The sequence below is a fragment of the Ambystoma mexicanum genome, chromosome 11 (genome assembly GCF_040938575.1).
Source record: "Ambystoma mexicanum isolate Mex_15411 chromosome 11, UKY_AmexF1_1, whole genome shotgun sequence".
NCBI classification, from domain to species: domain Eukaryota; kingdom Metazoa; phylum Chordata; class Amphibia; order Caudata; family Ambystomatidae; genus Ambystoma; species Ambystoma mexicanum.
Genome location: NC_090934.1, coordinates 22,830,937 through 22,847,440, shown reverse-complemented (window position 1 = coordinate 22,847,440; position 16,504 = coordinate 22,830,937).

Sequence of the window (16,504 nt, the reverse complement as noted above, 5' to 3'; positions counted from 1 at the left end):
GCTAAGAGGGTGTGGGTATAAGACCCGATGATGCAAGGGAGGTAGAAACATGACCCAGGGACGGGGACAGTAGACCATGGTACAGGAACAGGAAAGTGGCTGAAGTGCTAAGAGGGTGTGGGTATAAGACCCGATGATGCAAGGGAGGTAGAAACATGACCCAGGGACGGGGACAGTAGACCACGATACAGGAACAGGAAAGTGGCTGAAGTGCTAAGAGGGTGTGGGTATAAGACCCGATGATGCAAGGGAGGAAGAAACATGACCCAGGGACGGGAACAGGAAAGTGCTAAGAAGGTGTGGGTATAAGACCCGATGATGCAGAAGGGGGTGCACATGAACCAGGGATAAGGACAGTAGACCATGATATAGGAACGGGAAAGTGGCGGAAGTGCTAAGAGGGTGTGGGTATAACACCCGATGATGCAATGGAGGTAGAAACATGACCCAGGGACGGGGACAGTAGACCATGATACAGGAACAGGAAAGTGGCTGAAGTGCTAAGAGGGTGTGGGTATAAGACCCGATGATGCAAGGGAGGTAGAAACATGACCCAGGGACGGGGACAGTAGACCATGATATAGGAACAGGAAAGTGCTAAGAAGGTGTGGGTATAAGACCCGATGATGCAGAAGGGGGTGCACATGAACCAGGGATAAGGACAGTAGACCATGATATAGGAACGGGAAAGTGGCGGGAGTGCTAAGAGGGTGTGGGTATAAGACCCGATGATGCAAGGGAGGTAGAAACATGACCCAGGGACGGGGACAGTAGACCATGATACAGGAACGGGAAAGTGGCTGAAGTGCTAAGAGGGTGTGGGTATAAGACCCGATGATGCAAGGGAGGTAGAAACATGACCCAGGGACGGGGACAGTAGACCATGATACAGGAACGGGAAAGTGGCGGAAGTGCTAAGAGGGTGTGGGTATAAGACCCGATGATGCAAGGGAGGTAGAAACATGACCCAGGGACGGGGACAGTAGACCATGATACAGGAACGGGAAAGTGGCTGAAGTGCTAAGAGGGTGTGGGTATAAGACCCGATGATGCAAGGGAGGTAGAAACATGACCCAGGGACGGGGACAGTAGACCATGATACAGGAACGGGAAAGTGGCGGAAGTGCTAAGAGGGTGTGGGTATAAGACCCTATGATGCAAGGGAGGTAGAAACATGACCCAGGGACGGGGACAGTAGACCATGATACAGGAACAGGAAAGTGGCTGAAGTGCTAAGAGGGTGTGGGTATAAGACCCGATGATGCAAGGGAGGTAGAAACATGACCCAGGGACGGGGACAGTAGACCATGATACAGGAACAGGAAAGTGGCTGAAGTGCTAAGAGGGTGTGGGTATAAGACCCGATGATGCAAGGGAGGTAGAAACTTGACCCAGGGACGGGGACAGTAGACCATGATATAGGAACAGGAAAGTGCTAAGAAGGTGTGGGTATAAGACCCGATGATGCAGAAGGGGGTGCACATTAACCAGGGATAAGGACAGTAGACCATGATATATGAACGGGAAAGTGGCGGAAGTGCTAAGAGGGTGTGGGTATAAGACCCGATGATGCAAGTGAGGTAGAAACATGACCCAGGGACGGGGACAGTAGACCATGATACAGGAACGGGAAAGTGGCTGAAGTGCTAACATGGTGTGGGTATAAGACCCGATGATGCAAGGGAGGTAGAAACATGACCCAGGGACGGGGACAGTAGACCATGATATAGGAACGGGAAAGTGGCGGAAGTGCTAAGAGGGTGTGGGTATAAGACCCGATGATGCAAGGGAGGTAGAAACATGACCCAGGGACGGGGCCAGTAGACCATGATACAGGAACAGGAAAGTGGCTGAAGTGCTAAGAGGGTGTGGGTATAAGACCCGATGATGCAAGGGAGGTAGAAACATGACCCAGGGACGGGGACAGTAGACCACGATACAGGAACAGGAAAGTGGCTGAAGTGCTAAGAGGGTGTGGGTATAAGACCCGATGATGCAAGGGAGGTAGAAACATGACCCAGGGACGGGAACAGGAAAGTGCTAAGAAGGTGTGGGTATAAGACCCGATGATGCAGAAGGGGGTGCACATGAACCAGGGATAAGGACAGTAGACCATGATATAGGAACGGGAAAATGGCGGAAGTGCTAAGAGGGTGTGGGTATAACACCCGATGATGCAATGGAGGTAGAAACATGACCCAGGGACGGGGACAGTAGACCATGATACAGGAACAGGAAAGTGGCTGAAGTGCTAAGAGGGTGTGGGTATATGACCCGATGATGCAAGGGAGGTAGAAACATGACCCAGGGACGGGGACAGTAGACCATGATATAGGAACAGGAAAGTGCTAAGAAGGTGTGGGTATAAGACCCGAGTATGCAGAAGGGGGTGCACATGAACCAGGGATAAGGACAGTAGACCATGATATAGGAACGGGAAAGTGGCGGGAGTGCTAAGAGGGTGTGGGTATAAGACCCGATGATGCAAGGGAGGTAGAAACATGACCCAGGGACGGGGACAGTAGACCATGATACAGGAATGGGAAAGTGGCTGAAGTGCTAAGAGGGTGTGGGTATAAGACCCGATGATGCAAGGGAGGTAGAAACATGACCCAGGGACGGGGACAGTAGACCATGATACAGGAACAGGAAAGTGGCTGAAGTGCTAAGAGGGTGTGGGTATAAGACCCGATGATGCAAGGGAGGTAGAAACATGACCCAGGGACGGGGACAGTAGACCATGATATAGGAACGGGAAAGTGGCGGAAGTGCTAAGAGGGTGTGGGTATAAGACCCGATGATGCAAGGGAGGTAGAAACATGACCCAGGGACGGGGACAGTAGACCATGATACAGAAACAGGAAAGTGGCTGAAGTGCTAAGAGGGTGTGGGTATAAGACCCGATGATGCAAGGGAGGTAGAAACATGACCCAGGGACGGGGACAGTAGACCAGGATACAGGAACAGGAAAGTGGCTGAAGTGCTAAGAGGGTGTGGGTATAAGACCCGATGATGCAAGGGAGGTAGAAACATGACCCAGGGACGGGGACAGTAGACCATGATATAGGAACAGGAAAGTGCTAAGAAGGTGTGGGTATAAGACCCGATGATGCAGAAGGGGGTGCACATTAACAAGTGATAAGGACAGTAGACCATGATATAGGAACGGGAAAGTGGCGGAAGTGCTAAGAGGGTGTGGGTATAAGACCCGATGATGCAAGGGAGGTAGAAACATGACCCAGGGACGGGGACAGTAGACCATGATATAGGAACAGGAAAGTGGCTGAAGTGCTAAGAGGGTGTGGGTATAAGACCCGATGATGCAAGGGAGGTAGAAACATGACCCAGGGACGGGGACAGTAGACCATGATATAGGAACAGGAAAGTGCTAAGAAGGTGTGGGTATAAGACCCGATGATGCAGAAGGGGGTGCACATTAACCAGGGATAAGGACAGTAGACCATGATATAGGAACGGGAAAGTGGCGGAAGTGCTAAGAGGGTGTGGGTATAAGACCCGATGATGCAAGGGAGGTAGAAACATGACCCAGGGACGGGGACAGTAGACCATGATACAGGAACAGGAAAGTGGCTGAAGTGCTAAGAGGGTGTGGGTATAAGACCCGATGATGCAAGGGAGGTAGAAACATGACCCAGGGACGGGGACAGTAGACCATGATACAGGAACAGGAAAGTGGCTGAAGTGCTAAGAGGGTGTGGGTATAAGACCCGATGATGCAAGGGAGGTAGAAACATGACCCAGGGACGGGGACAGTAGACCATGATATAGGAACAGGAAAGTGCTAAGAAGGTGTGGGTATAAGACCCGATGATGCAGAAGGGGGTGCACATGAACCAGGGATAAGGACAGTAGACCATGATATAGGAACGGGAAAGTGGCGGAAGTGCTAAGAGGGTGTGGGTATAAGACCCGATGATGCAAGGGAGGTAGAAACATGACCCAGGGACGGGGACAGTAGACCATGATATAGGAACAGGAAAGTGCTAAGAAGGTGTGGGTATAAGACCCGATGATGCAGAAGGGGGTGCACATGACCCAGGGACGGGGTCAGTAGACCATGATATAGGAACGGGAAAGTGGCAGAAGTGCTAAGAGGGTGTGGGTATAAGACCCGATGATGCAAGGGAGGTAGAAACATGACCCAGGGACGGGGACAGTAGGCCATGATACGGAAACAGGAAAGTGGCTGAAGTGCTAAGAGGGTGTGGGTATAAGACCCGATGATGCAAGGGAGGTAGAAACAAGACCCAGGGACGGGGACAGTAGACCATGATATAGGAACAGGAAAGTGCTAAGAAGGTGTGGGTATAAGACCCGATGATGCAGAAGGGGGTGCACATGAACCAGGGATAAGGACAGTAGAGCATGATACAGGAACAGGAAAGTGGCTGAAGTGCTAAGAGGGTGTGGGTATAAGACCCGATGATGCAAGGGAGGTAGAAACATGACCCAGGGACGGGGACAGTAGACTATGATATAGGAACAGGAAAGTGCTAAGAAGGTGTGGGTATAAGACCCGATGATGCAGAAGGGGGTGCACATGAACCAGGGATAAGGACAGTAGACCATGATATAGGAACGGGAAAGTGGCGGAAGTGCTAAGAGAGTGTGGGTATAAGACCCGATGATGCAAGGGAGGTAGAAACATGACCCAGGGACGGGGACAGTAGACCATTATACAGGAACAGGAAAGTGGCTGAAGTGCTAAGAGGGTGTGGGTATAAAACCCGATGATGCAAGGGAGGTAGAAACATGACCCAGGGACAGGGACAGTAGACCATGATATAGGAACAGGAAAGTGCTAAGAAGGTGTGGGTATAAGACCCGATGATGCAGAAGGGGGTGCACATGAACCAGGGATAAGGACAGTGGACCATGATATAGGAACGGGAAAGTGGCGGAAGTGCTAAGAGGGTGTGGGTATAAGACCCGATGATGCAAGGGAGGTAGAAACATGACCCAGGGACGGGGACAGTAGGCCATGATACAGGAACAGGAAAGTGGCTGAAGTGCTAAGAGGGTGTGGGTATAAGACCCGATGATGCAAGGGAGGTAGAAACATGACCCAGGGACGGGGACAGTAGACCATGATATAGGAACAGGAAAGGGCTAAGAAGGTGTGGGTATAAGACCCGATGATGCAGAAGGGGGTGCACATGAACCAGGGATAAGGACAGTAGACCATGATACAGGAACAGGAAAGTGGCTGAAGTGCTAAGAGGGTGTGGGTATAAGACCCGATGATGCAAGGGAGGTAGAAACATGACCCATGGACGGGGACTGTAGACCATGATATAGGAACAGGAAAGTGCTAAGAAGGTGTGGGTATAAGACCCGATGATGCAGAAGGGGGTGCACATGAACCAGGGATAAGGACAGTAGACCATGATATAGGAACGGGAAAGTGGCGGAAGTGCTAAGAGGGTGTGGGTATAAGACCCGATGATGCAAGGGAGGTAGAAACATGAACCCAGGGACGGGGACAGTAGACCATGATACAGGAACAGGAAAGTGGCTGAAGTGCTAAGAGGGTGTGGGTATAAGACCCAATGGTGCAAGGGAGGTAGAAACATGACCCAGGGACGGGGACAGTAGACCATGATATAGGAACAGGAAAGTGCTAAGAAGGTGTGGGTATAAGACCGGATGATGCAGAAGGGGGTGCACATGAACCAGGGATAAGGACAGTAGACCATGATATAGGAACAGGAAAGTGGCGGAAGTGCTAAGAGGGTGTGGGTATAAGACCCGATGATGCAAGGGAGGTAGAAACATGACCCAGGGACGGGGACAGTAGACCATGATACAGGAACAGGAAAGTGGCTGAAGTGCTAAGAGGGTGTGGGTATAAGACCCGATGATGCAAGGGAAGTAGAAACATGACCCAGGGACGGGGACAGTAGACCATGATATAGGAACAGGAAAGTGCTAAGAAGGTGTGGGTATAAGACCCGATGATGCAGAAGGGGGTGCACATGAACCAGGGATAAGGACAGTAGACCATGATATCGGAATGGGAAAGTGGCGGAAGTGCTAAGAGGGTGTGGGTATAAGACCCGATGATGCAAGGGAGGTAGAAACATGACCCAGGGACGGGGACAGTAGACCATGATATAGGAACGGGAAAGTGGCGGAAGTGCTAAGAGGGTGTGGGTATAAGACCCGATGATGCAAGGGAGGTAGAAACATGACCCAGGGACGGGGACAGTAGACCATGATATACGAACGGGAAAGTGGCGGAAGTGCTAAGAGGGTGTGGGTATAAGACCCGATGATGCAGGGGAGGTAGAAACATGACCCAGGGACGGGGACAGTAGACCATGATACAGGAACAGGAAAGTGGCTGAAGTGCTAAGAGGGTGTGGGTATAAGACCCGATGATGCAAGGAAGGTAGAAACATGACCCAGGGACGGGGACAGTAGAGCATAATATAGGAGCGGCGACAGTGGAGGAAGTGCTAGGTTTTAGGATGAAGGGGGGGATAAGTGCTGCAGGCTTGTCATAGAGAGGTTGGGGGAGATGAGAACAAGGACATATAGTGGCATAGAATGTTATGCAAGTGGCTCTTCAGAAATGAGAAGAGCTAGGAGGTTGGATTTAAATACCTATAGAGTGGAAGTAGTGTGGAGAAGGAGTGGAAGGGCATTCCAGAGAAAAGGAATCGAGGCGAGAAAGGGAGCGGAAATGAGAGGGAGCACAGAGGCACGAGAGGTGGCAAGGAGGTGAGCCAAGGATTGTTGTAGGGAGCGAGAAGGAGAGAAGGGAGTGGGATGGGCTGATAGGCTGGGTGGGCAAGTCCATGTATAGTTTTTAACATGATGAGAATGAGTTTATACTTTGCCCTCTGTTTTATAGATATTAAGTCTAACTGACGGGCTGGGGAGGAGAAGGTGAAGTGGGGAAGGTTGAGGAGAGTATGGATGGCAAAGTTGATGATTTTGTCGAGAGGTGAAAAAGCATAGCTGGGTATTCTATAGAGTGGACTGGCACAGTAGTCAGATTGAAAGAACACTAAAGAGGAGATCAGGCGCTTAGCAGTGTTGAAGGGAAATACATGTCTTATGTTTCGGATGTTTTGGAGATTAAGGACCTCATCAGCAGTTTAGTGCTAAGTGAGCGCTATTTCTGCTGAGCAGAAATAGCTTTACCGTCGTGACCAGTGGCGCAAATGGCGCTGAATCACAACATAGCAAGCACGTGCATTGGTCCCTGGCGGTAACGCAATTTGTGCCCGGTGAAAATAGTGCCGAAACAGGGGCTACTGCTGAAAAACCCAGTGCAAATAGCGCTATCATCCATTGCCGGCGCTATTGGCGCTGCCGGGAAACGTATCACAGCCGGAATGGGAAGCACTGTGGTGGCCATTTTGAAAATCACAATCCATGAAATATCAGAGTTTCCTACAGCCATCCAGACCAGCAAACCAGACAGAATATTGCAGGAGAGGGTCAGGGGTAAGATTGCCCAAGATCGGATCAGAAAACCCAAATTTCGTGAGGGGGAGCTGGTGGTGCTTGCAGATGAGGTGGAAGCCCACCACAATGAGCTACATAGGCTGAGGCAGCGTAAAACATCCGCACAATGCCAGAAAGTCATCGGGCACATCATCAGTGAGAAGGTGTCAGTGGTGTCTAGCTTCTCCCGGGACGGAGAAGACTGCCCCAAATGCTGGAATGACCTGCAGGTCATGGTCCAGCAATTGCTGTCCCAGCACCAGCAGGAGAGCGTGGCCACTGGTGGAGGGACTGTGGCACCACTCACACTAACTGCATCGGAGGAGAAGTGCAGCTCTGTGCTGGATATGGAGGCCATCGAGTAAGTAGGAGGTGAGGAGGCGAGTGCCGGCAGCGAGGAGGCAGAAGGTGAGCATGCAACAATGACAGCCTAGCACAGGATACCCCAGTGGCCAGACCAGGAGCCGGGCATTGGGACAGGGGGCAGTGAGTGGGTGCCACATCAGCAACCTACTGAAGCAGCCAAGGGATCCATCCAAGTGCCAACCATCACACACGCATGGCGGAAGCAAAACAGTGCCCCATAGGGACCTGCCAGCGCCATGTACCCTGCCACCCACCCCCATTCTAAATGGCACCCATGGAGGTGACGTGGGTGCATGGATATCAGAACTATGCATGCCCAACAACATCTGGCCCAGCACCGACATCTTGCCAGCCTCACAAAGGCCTAATGCAAGCACCCTATGTGACCCCACACCCCAATTCTGCATCCCTCTCCATCATTTTGAATCCACTTGCAAACACCCCTGACCATGACTGTCCATCAGCACAATTGCCTGGGACCCTACTCATCACCATGTATTGAATGCCATGCATTACAAAGTATGTGAGACGATGGGTCTATTGTAATCTGAATGGACAGTGCAATTACATGACCTGGAGTGTAGAGCATGTCGAATCAGCCAGCACCCTGAGGGGGGCGATGAAGATCTGGACTCCAAAGAAGCAGTTTTTCAAGAGAAAATATCAAGATGTGGAGACAATTGAGGAGGTGGTCGCGGACTCAACCAGAGGGGGGAATGTAGAGGAGCAGTTACATGCCCCTGCAGGAAATCCCACCCCCCTGTTTTCTACATGTTAGAAGCCTAAGATTGTTCATGCTTATCACCAGTTGTTGTGGCCATACAACAGCGAGTATTCGAGAGATGATACCCACTGTGAAAGCCCTATCAAATGTATGCCTGAAGAGACGACAATCTGAGAGAGGAACTCCCTGAAGGAATATGAAAAAGCGTGAAAAAGAAGCTAGTGACGTCCCAAGAGACGAGCGTGATGCACTGAGAATACTGGCTGAAGAGACTGCATGGATCTTACAGAAACTGATGACAAAGTTAAGAATCGAGTTAACTTTCATATGCGAAGAGAAGATAACACGTGTGCGAAGCACTACAGAAAATGCAAGCCCTTCAATAACTGTACAGATGCTGTAACACAACCAGATTAAGTAATCTTAGAACCTGGCTAGATGTAGTGAATAGACTGCAGGCGAAGCCAGCATTGTATAGAAACTGAACATCAGTGTCATGAATTTGCTAAGCCAGGACACATGGAGAGAAAAGGCGAGAACTGTGTCACAGCCAAAATATGCCGAGATCATGCAAATGAATGGCGAGGCTGTCTGGCCTGGTATTAAAGCTGAAACAGCCATGGTTGGTTATCTATTCTTGAAGGCAGTGAAAGTGTGAAGTCGAATCATCCCTTATTAAGGTGCAAAGAAAGAACACCAAGCGTGCCACGTTTTATTAATTTAAGACATTTAAATGCTGCAAAATGGACCAAAATGTGGTCTCCTGTCACGTGAGCCAAGGATGGAAATAGAGTTGAGTGTGGAGTCCTAGAACAACAATAGTGAGTGCTCGCACTCCCATATATTCCCAGAGACAAGAATACTTTGCAAGGCCATGTTCAAAGACAATCTTCATGGCAGAAGGCATGGGTGATGAGAGATGATAGGCTAATTGAGTGGGGAGGTCAAGTCAAGTTCACCTCCTGGCACCTGGGTCTGAGCTTACGTGCTGCTAAGTGAACAGAATGTTCCAGACATGGCACAAGCGTGCCAACCAATTATAGAGGGCCGTGTAACAAAGGGCCTTATAGTTTGAAGACCAATGATAAACAGTGTACTTAATAGTGTTGAAGATGGCATGTTTTTAGAGGCAGGCATAAGTTGTCCACCTGACAGTGGGCAGCCAATCACAATCCTAGTTCCTATACAATGTATACTTAGATGTTCCCCTTAAGCCTATCACAGCCTTTGATAGGTTTTCTATTATTTTCCACGTAGTATGACCTCATGTCCGACATATTTTTTGCATATAAGTATGTTTTTATGAGAAATGCACTGAGAGCTCGAGCAAACGTCAGTTGATGTCTTTTGGAACTCCCTGTTTTAGATAATTGTTAATAAAACAGCACCTTTGCCACCTTCCTGAGTTGGTTCGATTATTTGGTGTCAGAGTTATTCTGCATCCCCATCCATTGCATGCACATTACTAAAAGGGCTATATGCTCAATGTCACAGACACATACACAAGTGCTTTCAATACCTTGAAAACACCAGTACCTCTGCGCAGATACTAAACTATCAAGCACTTTGGGCATTCCCACATGTAAATGGGACCCCAAGCACAGAGAAACCGTACATAACGGGATCCACATAAGTCATGCAATTGGCCCGAAAAGCATTATGGGCGCCTACACTGGCAAACTGGATAACTGGTTTATGGAAAATGTGGTGGCCATTAACAATTGACTGGGCGTAAAATGCACCATCTTCGCTATTCAACTTGACACTGGTAAGACATAAGAGTTGCCAATGGCGGGTTCAAATGGAGAACTCCCATTACCTTCAGACCATTTAAATCGAGTATCAATTTCTTTTCATTCTATGCATAAAAGTTGAGCACTTGAAGGACAAGCAGCATTTTTGGTTGTGGCGATCTAGCAGTTAACTGGATTCAAAAGTCAGGCCATAATATCTATGTACTGCAGGCAGCATGCTAACATCCACTTCCAGCTCTGCATCTGGAAACTGACGAAAGCTCCGTCTCTCCAAGACGCAGGCTGGGAACTGATTAGCATAACATACGTAAGTCACGTTACGAGAGGCGATATGTTGCAAAGTCCATTCCTCAAACAGTACTTGCCCGACCTTCAGGGTGTGAGTGACTGTGATTGAGGACCGGAGGAGCTTTCGCTTTCTCCTTCCTCGTGTTTGTAAGGACGGCAGCATCAGAGCAACGCGAAAGGGATATTAAAGAAGGAAAAAAAGAAAATGTACGACAGGATGTATGCATGTAAAAAGAAAAGAAACGCAGGAAATATTTGGATAAGTTGAAGAGACGGTTAATCCATTTTTTAAAATTAATTAGTGTTCTTGTCAAATCGTATCTTACATATATTTGAAATTTGCTCCATATATAAATGATAAATATAAATGGGAAAAATGTGGAGATCGCCTGAAAATGTATCATTTTATTTGGAAGATGCATGGTATATATACCATTCAAAGATGGCCTTAGAGACAGTCATCCAAGATGGCCACCAGCATGGAAGATCTCTGAGCTCAAAGAGTTCGGTGTGGAGGCAGTGTGGAGGCGGGAAAGGCAGGCATGGGTGGGAACAACCATAGGGATTTACATGGCTAGGGGCAGGGAATGGGAGGGATCAATCACCAAACAAACCCTAATGCACTGTGTAACCCTCCTCAAGTGTCATTCGTGTGTGCCCCTTGTCAGAAGCCCTTATCCCTATGTACACATGCATCAGTATTTGAATTCAATAGTTTGGGTTATTACAGGTGTCGCAAGCTATGCCTAGTAGCCCAAGCTAAAAATGAGCGAGATCTTCAACTGACGCTGTACAAAATGGGCAACTAGAATTGCCCGAAGAGCTTAACCAATCAGCAGTCTTGGCTCTTAGAAAGAGGCGGTTAAATGGCAGCTGTCTTTGCCTTGCACACAGGGAATTGTGATTTCTGATCTGCAACCAGGCTGAGTGTGGCAACCAGATATGTGGACATACCTGGCTGACATTCAGGGCTTTGGGGGAACAGGAATACTGCCCAGTGTAATCATATTTTCCTCTAAAAATGAGCGCTAGAACGCACGATTTCAGCCTATTATTTTAAAACATTTGTCGGTGAAAGAACCCTTCTCTTCATTGTTTAGTGCATCCTCACCACATTTGCTGCCTTGCACTAATTCAGGAAAATATGAATGGCACACAACTGAAAGTATTCACAGAGCATTACTAACCCTCAATAATCTGAAATGCCAGTGTCCCCACAGGAGCAACCCGCTCCCCCAGCCTGGAAAGCTGCCACAGCCTCTCTCTGCGCTGCCCCATGGACCAGACTGGAAGGCAGGTGAGAGGGGAAGCATGAGGGAACTATATGAAACAATAAAAGATACCAGATTCCTGCTCAACCCACCCCAAAGCATCCCAGAAATGTACACACGTCATCCCTTTTGTGATTTCTGGGCAGTTGATACATTCCATAATCCTCTGCCAGGAAGACAAAGCATTCAGAAAGGCAAATAGTTGCTAAGGAAGGCAGTCTCAACATGCGCTGTGTGGGATGGAAAGGTCCTCATCCTCTTCTACCTGCTAGTGGTTTGGTTCCAATCCTAGCAGAAGCTCAAAAAGCTGGTGGTTTCATGCAGTCAGTGCCATATAGCAGCAGGCCCCCTGCCACCATTCCTTGTGGAGCAGCGTGAGCATCATCCAAAGCCTGAACCCCATAATGCCAGAGAACGAGCTCTCACCTGACACCGATTACCTCCAGGTTCAGACTCTTGGCCACTTCCAGCAGGTGCCTGCAGGACTCGGGAGGAGCACCAAACTTCTCACTCGATGACGTAGGGTTATCTGCGCGTACCCGAAGAACCATCCTGGGGGAAGAAGCAATGCCTTTGCAAACATAACAATGACTGCAAGGTACCAGCATTCACGTACCTTGGTCTGAACAGCATGAGATCCCATCCCGGGTGTGGTCCAAGAAAAGAGGTCACCAGTGACCACTTCAGAAGTGGGAAGTGCCGCCAACCAAAGGCCATCGTCAGGCATGAATAACAGGCCGTACAGGAAGAAGCCGAAGCAACAACGCGCATTCCTCAGGATGCCGAGGAAGCACCTTCAGAAAAGGTCTAGGTGGAGCGGGTAGTGAGGGTCAGGTAGGACCTTTTCTGACGTTCTTACACGCAATGGACAGGCCTATGTGTGTTAGGCATTCACTACACCGAAGGCAGTGCAGCACAGTATGGGCAGTCTGTATTGTCAGGGAAGGGCTGCACGATTCAGGCAGACTATTCAAGCACATTAAAGTTAGGTTTATTGGAAGGCAATAGCAACAGTAACAGGGTGATACATATTATGAATGCCTGGATATTTGGAGTGCTTTCCATGTCATGCTGTGGCTTCACACCTCGGGAGGCTTCTGTAATGTCTTTACGGGTGTACACATTGTGCTGACAATTAATGTAGGCTTGCACACCATGGGCAATTGGTCAAGTATATGCTTGAATGGATTAGCTCCAGAATACTTGAGGAGCAAGATTAGCCTGTACCAACATTCTAGGTGCTTACGGTCATAGGACCAATCACTTCTGAGCCCCACCCCCTCTGTCTTTGTATGAAGCAGGGATACAAGACTTTGGCCCAAGGCTCTGGAACAGAATCCCTAGAGAGATCAGGCTTCTGGATACTCTATATCTTGAACACTTTTTTTTATTTAGATAGCTATCTAACCTTCCTCTATGTTTGTGATAAGGATTCTGTCCAAATCTGATGATGGCTACAATGTGTGGTTCAATTTCCTGTCAAATGCGCCAATATTCGGTTCAGTCCGACACTGTATGTAATCACACCCTCCAAATATGGGCTGAAAATAACTCTGTGATGAACGAGGACTGCAGCAAGTTCAGTCGTTTCAACACTAGATTCGTTTGAAAGAAGTACAAAGGTATACACAAAGAAAACACAAAGAACACAAGTGTCAGTCTATGCATCTACAGACACCAGTGAACTAGGCACCACATTACTGAGTTCTTGAAAAGGGGTGATGGATGGCTTATCGGGTGTAGTCCAACGAAGACTGAAACAACTGTCAGGGTAATAAACAGCATTGCAGAGCTCAGAGCCAAGGGTGCCAATGTGTATCTTGGACTGACCCCCAATCATGAGCCATTGCTTAGGAACATGGGCTTCAAGACTCACCTCTTGAAGAAAGACACCAATTGGCTACAGTCTTCTGTAATAAAGGTTCTTACCAATCCCCACACCGTATCATCATTTTGCATTCAAGCCATGCCGGGGTTAGGAATGGATGAAATCAAGAACCAGGGCTCCAAAGCACCTGTCAGAATACGGTTGATTGGATTGGATTGGAGTGGGTTGCAATGCCCTGAGACCAGGCGCTGACACCAGAGAGTGACGAGGAGAAGAAGACAAAGACAGCAGTGTAATGTGAGGCGCAATCCAGGAACGCAAGGCTGAATGGACAGCCCGGTCCAAATGCATCGACATGGGCTCCCCTAAACTGACTGGGGGTTGCCACACATAATGATGAGGCTTTGTTCCCAGAATGGGGAAGAGGGGGTGGGAGCAAGAAAGATTAATTAGGGGGCATAATAAAAAGACTACAGGAATTACCGGGCAGCTGGAGATAAGAAGCTCCCAAAAACAAATGCAGATGCAATCTTCTACAGCAAAATAACAGTGCACATCACCAATCGTCCAGGACCCTATATAGACTGGAGGGGGGTATCTGGACCTTTGCCCCCTATATGGCTGGGGTAGAGGCGCAGCGCACCCCAGCCAAGGTTCTCTAATGGTAGCAATGGATGAGCAACCAAGGCTGAGACTCTCAAGAGGTGATGCAGTGATTCCCCAAGCCCCCCACAAAGGAAGGCACAGTATGTTATGTGCTAACACAGTACCTTTATATAAAATAAGGTTCAGGTGAATATATACACATAAATAACACACTTTACACTCAGCCAACACTATTCTAACACATGCAAATATATACAATGCTATGTGGTACTACAATATACTTTAGATTGACAGGTATTAAAAAGCAAACAAAAAGGTTTTGGATAATTGCATAGACATCACTGTCGCAGGGCAGGTTATATTTAGAACATTGGCAGTATTCTTTCTTTGGACTCAAATAAGTGATACTGCGTGTGATTATCCCCCCTCCTGGGTAACCCGTAAGGAAAAGTTAAGGTGTACTTTATCTAAGACGAAAACAGAAATATAAAAACTGGATCTTGATGTCAAGAGCTCAACGCCTGCAACTAGATGCAGAAAAAATGCTCATATGTCTGAATGAACAAAACACTTGCAAGCGATGGACACTATTGAATGACCAGCAAGACATTAATTGAGCATTGACAGCGGCAGTTCCAAAAGTCAAGTGGATTTCCCATTTTGCCACCTTGTTTGCCAAGCCACCATCCTGGAAACCCTCATCGAGAAAGAATAACCTTTCAAGTGGGAACATTGAATGGGAAAAGGACGATATCCTTATGCAACTAAGATAGCTCACGAGCGCCCGGGCCACATGCTAAACCCAAAGAATGGGCTGCTTTCTGCACCTCCCTGTTCTCCACGATAATGGACACAAACCAGATTCCATCTTCATGGTGTCATAAATCCCCAAAGTTATTTATGAAAAGGATACGGTAACCAAAAAAGGATACAATTGATAAGGGTCTTCCGGATCCTTTAATTCACATGACTTGATAGAAGGGATGTTAATTTAGACGGAGCGCAGGAAACACACATGGACAGGGGGCGCCATCAAAACGTTTGAAACAGCAAATGGACCAAATGGCTCTGAACGATGTCTGGAGGGAACTGAAGGGTGAACAGAGGGGGTACACCTATTTCTCACATGTTCACAACTCTATGTCCAGGATCGACTATCTCTGGGTGTCAGTGGGGCTACTGGGAAAGATACAAGGGCTAGATAAGGGCTCTATAACCCTCTCGGACCATGCCCCTCTATGGGTAGACATGACTCTCCCAGGGAGGAAGAGCGGGCTATGGAAATCGAGGCTACCACAGGAGCTGATCCATGACCCAGTGGCAGGGGAGGCCATAAGGGAAATGATAGCAGAATACTTCTTACAAAATGATACGGGGGAGGTCGCAATGAGCGCAGTCTGGGACGCGTTTAAAGCAGTCTTGAGGGGGAAGATGATAGCGATGAAAATCACGAGAGACAAACAAAGGGATCAGTGGGAAAAAGAACTGGAAAAAACAATTGAGGAGATCCAAGAGAAATTGACGACTCAACCCACAAAGATATTAAAAAAATCTCTGAAACATACACAAGGCCAACTAGAGATGTTACGTACAAAGGGCGCAGAAAGGAATCTACTCTATCTGAAACAGAGATATTATATAAGAGCGAACAAAGCAGATAGACTCATGGCACGACAACTAAGGGCAAAACAAAAAGAAACAACGATTAAGGCCATATGCGATGCGAAAGGCGCCACTCATACTTCTACGCACGACATGGGGGAAACAATGAGGCAATATTATCAAACGCTCTACTCCACAGAGCACCCCGATATAAACGCCCAGACTTCATACCTTGAGGCCCTAAAGATCCCGAAAATCTCAGAAGAAGACAAGCAGGCACTAGAGACCCCTATCAGTGAAGAAGAAGTCACTAAAGCCATAAAAGGACTCCCAAGTAACAAAGCTCCAGGCCCGGATGGGTTTACGGCCCCATTTTATAAAAAATACGCAGACATACTAACCCCGACCCTAACAAGACTCCTAAACTCATTCAAAGACACCGGCAATGTGACCCCCACAATGAATGAAGCGAAGGTGCTGGTGTTTCATAAACCAGGCAAAGATCCAACTAATCCCACATCATACAGACCAATCTCCCTAATCAACCTAGATGCAAAAATATATACTAAAATCCTGGCAACAAGGCTAT